General features: G+C 42.8%; 1 protein-coding gene across 1 annotated transcript in view; it reads right to left on the reverse strand.

The window, feature by feature from the left end:
• CHST9 (carbohydrate sulfotransferase 9) overlaps nt 1–864 on the reverse strand; it is a 266,354-nt gene extending 265,490 nt beyond the window's left edge. Inside the window, exon 1 of the mRNA XM_065585416.1 lies at nt 676–864. The gene's annotated coding sequence lies outside the window, so the exon portion shown is untranslated. The remainder of the gene's footprint in view (nt 1–675) is intronic.
• Nucleotides 865–8,431: the final 7,567 nt, after the last annotated feature.

Here is an 8,431-nt window from a genome sequence, read left to right on the forward strand (position 1 = left end):
AGAGTCATCACCCCAACCTTGTATGGGGGCATGGTGGGTGGTCTTCACCTTCCTTTCTGGGCCTCATTGAGGGTCAAAACAAGCCAGTAAGGTGGGAGGAGGAGCTATGGAGTTAGCTGGGAGGGGCTTTTTCTTTACATCAATGGCTGTGGGGTTGGAGCAGTCAGAAAATGGCAACCTGTTAGACCAGCTCCTTGTTACTAATAAGAGACACACACCCCCCCTTGCAGTGTGTGCTGGAGTGGGGAGGGAATGGTATTTCTTCCTCCTCTGCCTTATCTTGGAGTAGCTACCAGCAATGGCAAAACATATTTGCTCACTTTACAAAGAAGTGTAATCAGAGCCAACAGAAAGCCATGCCCAGGGGATTGGCCTTCATCTCCCTAATAGGGCAAACCAAAATGCTGGATGCAGGAACCCCTGAACTTTGAGAAAAGTCAGATGTGAACTTTATGCGTCAGGCCCGTCTCTTAACTTAATATGGCTTTTGGAAACCGGCCAGGTTTAGTTCCTGAGGGGAAATCAGAGACTAGCCCTGAAATTCAGTTTGCAGGGGCTGGTCAGGCACAGATATCCTGAAATTCCAAGAGGGATCCCAACACCCCCACATACATACACGCCCAACCTACCACTTTAGTAACTAGAACTCTTCTTTTCTCTCCCCCCATCCCTTACCTTTAATGTTGAAAATGAAGCCTGATGGCCTTCTCCCCCTCCCACTGTCTCAGAGGACAAATTCCACAGTGTAGGGTCCCGTAGGAAAAGCTAGATAAGTGAACTTCTGGGTATGCACTCCTCTTATCAGGCTCTTTGGAGAGGTGCCTTGCATAAGCTGCTGCCTGCCATGAAACCTGAAACATTGGAGGGTATCAGGTTGTCTCCTACCACCACCACCACACTGCAAGATCAGGGAAACAGGCTTGTTCTCAGTGACAGCTGTCAGCACTATTGAGCTATAGGACACAGCTGGCACATAATCCTTTGGGAATAGTGAAGGTGTTGCTGTTGTCCTGGAACTGTAGCCTTTTGCAACAGTGAGTCTGGACCCAAACTACTGAGACATGGAAGGTTAAATCCTATTTACCTTTAACACAAATGCTTTTGGCCCGAGGGTCTCAGAGCCCCAACCAGAGGCCAGATTTAAAGTGACAGGTGATAACTTGTGATATATGGTTTTAAAAATTAAAAAAGGCAGTTGTATATTTTATCAATGGCTTAGTATGGGGATGAATAATTTCTAAAAGGATAAGTAATACTGTTACACTAATATTGTTAGATCCAGTGAATTTCTCCAGTGACATGCACAAGCAATTGGGTTAAGGGCAACAGCCTCAGCTCAGAATTTCCTGTTGGATCTATTCGTTCACTTCATTTGTACTTAACAGGTTCTTTCCTGTCTGCTTCTGTTTGATTTTCAAGTTTTCTCCTCTAGCTTTTAGCATAACCCTCCCCCACACAAGTGACCTTTTCAATAATGAAGGTGCTATCAGTTCACTTGAGCTTTTATTTAACCCCGCCTTCAAAGTAATGGGCAGAGGATCAAAACTGTGAGAAAGAAGAACAGCACATGCTAACTTTACTTTGTTTTTCTTACAGGCTTTGTTTAAGGAGAATGAAGAGGTGTGCTTTGTTATTGGTTCAACGCTCAGGAATTCTCAGTATCATGTCACCATTCATCTTTTTCTGATTTTGATCATTTAAACAATCTTTTCATTTCCCCCCTCTTTGCTATTAAATTAAATATATGGAGATATACCTATCTCATAGAACTGGAAGGGACCCTGAAATTATCTTATATCTTATCTTAAATTATATTATCTGACATGCAATAGTCTTGAGTTACAGAAAGCTTTCCACTGCCTGTAAATATATAGCTGATGCCCGTTTAAATGGCAGTTTCACAACCTTTGGTGGTATGCTGTATAATCCAAAAGACAATTGCCAGACCAGAAAGCTCAAGACAGTGTCTGCTCCTGCTATTTAGCTTCTCAATTTTAAATAGCAATAAAGCTTGAGAAAGTTTCTGAGAGAAGTACAATATCAAATTAAATACACTCTATTTACTCAAGAGAGCACACAATTGGTTAGATACCAGAGTGATAGTCAGACATAGGTATTTCAACCCATCTCAAGTTGGTCAGATAAGGTGAGAGAGTTGGGAAGTATGACACCTTTGTTCACGCTAGCCAAAAGTGTTTTTTTTTTAAATAGAATCAAAGTTAAGTTCTTAAATAAGTCGCCAAATTTTCAGAAGTGCTGAGCACACAAAAGCTCCCATTGACTTTAATGGGAAATGTCTGATATTCCGTATTTTTTAAATCCTTAGCTCTTATCGCTAAAGCTTACATATAGCAGATGGCATTCTCTGGCCCATTTGTATTTGCATAGTTTAGACACAACAAAACCTGCATCTTGGCAGGGGGTTAGACTAGATGACCCTTCTAGGTGGTCCCTTCTAACCCTACAGTTCCATGATTTGACCTGCAAAAATGAACAATTCAGAAAATCTGTCCCTCTACCTTTTTGCTACAATAAAATGTTAAATATACTGAAACAGCAGCATGATCCATACATCCAGATACCTGATACACACATCCAGATCCACAACAGACTGAAGTAGAACGCACTACTGTAAAATATAGTGTGTGGGGAGGGGTGTTGGGGTGTGTGTGCATATACGCACACACACTCAAATCAGGAAGAGGAGAGGATTTACAGATTATTTATCAAATTACTATACCTCTGATATTTCCCCAGGTTCATAGCAGTAATCAAAACAGTTTTACCCAGACCACAAACTCTCAAGGGGGAAAAAAAGTATAGGTATCAACCATCTCCGTGTTTGGGTACTCATCAGTAATGGGGCTCTTTCAAGAAACTTTGGGTGACATCCTGCCCCCAAAGAAATCAATGGCAAAACTCCCATTGATGTCTAGGGGGCAGAACTTCACCTTCAGCTATTTAGTATATGATAAATAGTCTCAACATTTGCCCTGCTTTTCTTTTATAGCAGTTATACTACAACCAGTGGGTTCCCTCCACCCCCAAGCAGGAACCCAGCTTCGATTGTACTGTTTTGACCATATGGATATATGCGTTACTTCCAGTAATCCTGATATACTGGTATCCAACACTCATCTTTAAAAAACATCTTTAAAAAAAACCCACAAAACCTTAAAATGTTTGTTGTCCTTACAACTTTACACATACACACACACAATCATAAAAACAGAAGAATGAGGCCTCTACGAAGCTAGAGCAGGAATTTCATCGTAATTCCGTTCCATTCCTACAGCCCAATTATAAGATTCACAGTGTTCTGCATTTTGTTTCAATAATCTGCATTATAAACCCCCCAAACTCTAGTCTCTACTATATCTGTTTGTTTACTGGGAAAACACCCATTGTATTGGTTCATCTGCAGATTTTGTTAAGTGGTCTGATAAATTGCTGTATCAGTTTTTGCCACTCTCTGGGATTTCTTTGATCCAATCCTTATAGCTATAGTAATAATACCTTGCTCTTGTATAGTACTTTTCATTAACAGAGATCAGTATCAATATCCCCATTTTACAGATATGACAACTGAGATACAAGGAGGTCAAGTGACTTGCCAAAACTTAGTGACAAGTAGCAGAGCCAAGAATAGAACCCAGGTGTCCTGCATGCCAGGCCAGTGCTCTTTCCACTAGGATACACTGCCTCCCATAGAAATTCTGGATTACACAATAATTCAAAACATCAGCATGAGTGAGAAATAGTTATTTGAATATTTTAACAAATGCCCTAATAGGTCTGCGTATATTAGCATGATGAAAGGGGGAAGAAATTGACAATATACTTAATTTAACAGGACATGTATATACCTGACATTATGACATACTCCTGAAATTCAGAAACAGGAAATATCAATCATTTAACCTACACAGTTAAAGGAAGAACAGCAAGAGACTTGGTTTTTAATGACATTTTCCACATATCTTTTTTTAATTTATCAAGAAAGAGGATACCGAGGAAAACACAGGGTACATCGTGCAGGTCCCAGTAGGATTTTTTTGGGTGAACTGACTGGCAGTTCTTCAGGGCATTGAGATGTAATGTGAGAAAAGTCATTGCATTATATAGAAATGCTAGAAAAATAGTAGAACAGCAGCAGCAGACAAGGTCATGCCATTCTGTCCTATCTTGTAACTCTACTGTGGTGCAGGAGACTACCCTACAAATAAGATGTGGCATCTCAGGAAAACTGTCCTGTAGAGCATGCTCCCTGATGTGGCTAAAAACAAAAAAGCCCCCGTTGCTATATGTATTCTTCCTGAATGATGGAACTTTGATTCAAATGGTGATAAGAGATGCAACAGATTAGCCAAGCACCTGTTTCTAGATGCCTATCCTGTTTTCCCGAGGCCAAAAGAGGCTCAGAAGACAGTTCTAGCTACCAGTAGACAAAGAAGAAAGTGATTATTTTTGAGAGAGAGATTCACCTGGTGCCATACATAAAACTAGAACATTAAGACCAGTGACAAGAAAATAAAAGTCAATTCATTATGGGCCAGATCCACCCAAACTGGTGCAAGAAAATCTAATTTGCATCATCCTGCACTAGCTAATCCTTTTGAATCACGTGGGCGGTAATTCTACCTACGCTGCCTCAGGGTTTTCAGCAGAATAGGTCAGCTTTTTTTCCACCAAAGTTAAGTGTAGGCAGGGCGGTGAGCCGCGGCGGGGCTCCGCTCTCCCCGGGGGCCAGAGGCTGCGTCGGGGGGAGGGCGGCGAGCCCCAGCGGGGCTCCGTTCTCCCCGGCGGCCAGAGGCTGCACCGGGGGGAGGGCGGAGAGCCCCGCCAGGGCTCCGCTCTCCGCGGCGGCCAGAGGCTGCGCCGGGGGGAGGGCGGAGACAGGGCTGGCTCTGGCTTTTTTGCTGCCCCAGGCAAAAAAGCCTCCGGCCGCCCCCGCCCCCCCAGCGCGGTAGGGGAGGGCGGCCGGAGCACCTGGGGGAGGGCGGCGAGCCCGCTGTGGCTCTGCTGTCCCCGGCGGCCAGAGGCTGCGCCGGGGGGAGGGTGGAGAGCCCCGCCGGGGCTCCGCTCTCCGTGGCGGCCAGAGGCTGCGCCGGGGGGGAGGGCGGCGAGCCCGGCCGGGGCTCCGCTCTCCCCGGCGGCCAGAGGCAGCGCCGGGGGAGGGCGGCGAGCCCGGTCGCAGCCCCACTCTCGGGCCGGAGCACCGCGCCGCCCCCCTCCAGGTGCCGCCCCAAGCACCAGCTTGGTGGGCTAGTGCCTGGAGCCGGCCCTGAGTGTAGGGACTAATCCTGCATTCCTTGCATGCCCAGAATGCCTCTGATCTCTAGTAAAACCAATGGCAATTTTGGCTGCATAAGCAAGGTGGGATCACACCTAATCATGTGCTTTCCTGAACAAAGAGGAATTCACTGAAATCAGTTACATTTTAGTGGGTTTTGGAGTGTATACATCATTGCTTCTGAATTTGGCCCAGTAGCTAAGTTTAAAAACACATTGGATAAAAGTGCTAGTGTCAGAAGGGAGTCCACTCCCTAACAGTAAGTAGCAGGACAATTGGCTAGGCATATTAGGAGGAGTTTATCTGAACTCTCAGATATCAGCTATTGGCCACTGCTGGAGAGAGGATATTGGACAACACAAAACATTGGTCTGGTTCAGTGTGGCAAATCCTATAATTCCTAACAGAAGTTTAACTTGACTATTTTTTTAGCCATGGGATTTAATTAGCCACACAAACTCAATTACTATGGTCTCAAAATTTGGATGGATTTTCATATAATTGAAATTAAATGGAAGAGACCATTTAGGAATAGGATGGCTTGCCTATCCTTAGGTCCTGCCAATACCATATTGTTTTGAATGGGATGTTATTAAGCCCTGGAACCAATCAGGCTGAGTCACTAGAGTGCAAGCTTTCACCCCTTCCATCTAAAATATTATTCCACTGTTTAATTGATCTCACTGTTTGGGAATCTTTTTGATATCCAGCCTCAGATTTCCTTTGTTCTATTTCATTCCTTTCTTCCTAATTATGTGAAGTGGCTTGATATGTTTCATCTCCCATCTTAGTTCTTGTGCCCTTCAAATACTCTAAAGTGATTGGAAGCCATATTTAAACAGTTGTTCAAAAGAAATATTCTTGACTTTATAGTGGTGTGCAAACCTCAAGTCCAGATAATCTCTACATTTTAGAGATTTATTTTGTCTCTCCATCCCACTTTTCCACATTCTGTTCTCATTAATTCAGACCATCTTCCTTTAATTATCCCAACTTTCCTTGGTCCTAAATTCATCTGATCAGAACCCCAGGTTTGCTCATTTTCCTTTCTACAAATACCAACCGTTCTGATTGTTCCTCCAACCCTTAACCAAGTGGCTCCCATCCCCTATCTAGGGTATCTCTTGTTAATCACCATAATGAGGATGTTTTTGAGTCCCACCCACCTTAATTTAGCTGGTATTCTGCCAGATCTATGATGGGGCCCAGGTCTCAAGAAATCTGGTAGTTTTGCCAAGTATCTCATTCCTTGGGTCTGAGATACTCGTAATTCACTGCATGCCTCTGAGCCTGGGAAAAGCCCAGAGTGCAGAAGATATGAAGACAGCAGCAAACAATGCAGACAGCTGGACAGGATGAGTTCCCTCCATTGAATTTGAGATGTCAAAGAAAAGGGATCGCTGTTAGGTGTAGAGTGTGTATTGGGTAGTGGACAGGTGACTTATCCAAGCTTTTCAAAATGTTTGGATCTGGTTGGTGTTATAGCTGAGTGTCACTTTGTCATTTAAAAAAAAATCTCTTGTAAATGTGTTCTGTATTGTCAGTTGGTTAAAGTGGTTAGTATTAAAATTAAGACATGCATATATGTATTATAAAAGAGAGTAGAAGATTTATACCTGTCATTTAAATTACACAGATCAACAGCAAAGATCTAATTCATATTGTAGACTAAGAGCTCCTAAGGTCTTCTAAAAATTAAAGTCAGTCTTGAACCACACACACACTTAAGCATTAGAAACCAATTTTTTTAAAGTGTTTGAACTAAAGGCCAAACCAGTGGGCTTTGGGATTAATCATTTAAATGAACACAACTGTTTAAAAAAGTGATCAAACTATTTTCCCTACAAAACTGTTTAAAATAAAAAACTTGCTCATGGGCTGAAATCTTATCCAATAAGGCAAATTTTAAACCCAAAGTGAAGTTTTGCAGGTGAGATAGAAACTCTGATATTCGAGGTTTAACACACATGCTGACAGGCCTCATGACGTCGAGAAGAGCAGTGATGCTATATGTTCTCTGGGTGCCATCATATGATGTCAGTTAGAGAAGCAAAGCTTCCAGAGACTGACTAGTTCTTTTTAAAAAATGTATGTTTGTTTTCTTCTGAAAGGGAGGCAATTTGTGCTGGTTATGTTGTCAGTTGACAACGGGTTGTGAGAATGTGCAATCAAGCTTCTAAGCAGTGTTTTCTTTTGTTTTCTATTCTTGGTTGGATGCCCCTTTTAACCTTATCAAAGCAGTTAAATTTCTTCAACCTATCAAGCTGAGCCATGTCAGCATCTTAAGACAGCCGTTGCCGACATGGCTGAGCAGAGCTGAATTGATCTTACAACCCCCAGGACATTCTGCACAGCACGAATGCTCGACACTACCACCACATGCTTGATTTAAAGTTCAGACCTTTCTAGCTCATTGTTGACGAGACAAAATGTCCTGTGCCACTAACATTATTTGAAAATCTTTGTTGCCATAATTGTTATTACAGTAACTTCAGATATTGGGGGGAGGGGAGCAGAAGGGAAAGGGGGAGACAGATGCCTTGTTACATTCTGCTGATTAAATCAAAACCTGCCTAGCTGACAAGGCAACAATTATACAATGGTTATATTAGTCACAGGAGCACTTTGGTTCACAAGTCTATTAATGTATCAACTTGGTCTCCATTTGTACACGTGCAGCTTGGCGTGTGCTGTCTTCCACACACACAAGTTACAGTTTATGCACACAAGTGACTCAATTTATGTATGCATAACCCATGGTTAACCCTTCTGCCAGGTGGAGTCAGCAGCAACAAGGGCTGGATTCAATATCTAGGAGTTTCTTTTTAACAATACAAAATAGAACCACCTTAAGCCCCCAACCAGCAATCTGGGAAAATTAAACACCAACCCTAGGCTCCTCTGAGAGGCAATACTTCCCCTATCTCAAGCACTAAGTCTGTGTATAGCAAAGAAAACTTATTAAAAGAGAAAAGGAACCCAGCATTAATTTTGGGAAACACCATAATCGTGATTTGAAAGCATAGAGCCATGAAAAAACACCCACCCAGAGTACACTAGGCAGTGTCCTTTGCCTCAACTTCTCATTGAGTGAGAAAGTTTGACAAACAAGTGTTCCTTTAACACACCACTGCCTTC

The sequence above is a fragment of the Chrysemys picta genome, chromosome 2 (assembly GCF_011386835.1).
Source record: "Chrysemys picta bellii isolate R12L10 chromosome 2, ASM1138683v2, whole genome shotgun sequence".
Classification (NCBI taxonomy): Eukaryota; Metazoa; Chordata; order Testudines; family Emydidae; genus Chrysemys; species Chrysemys picta.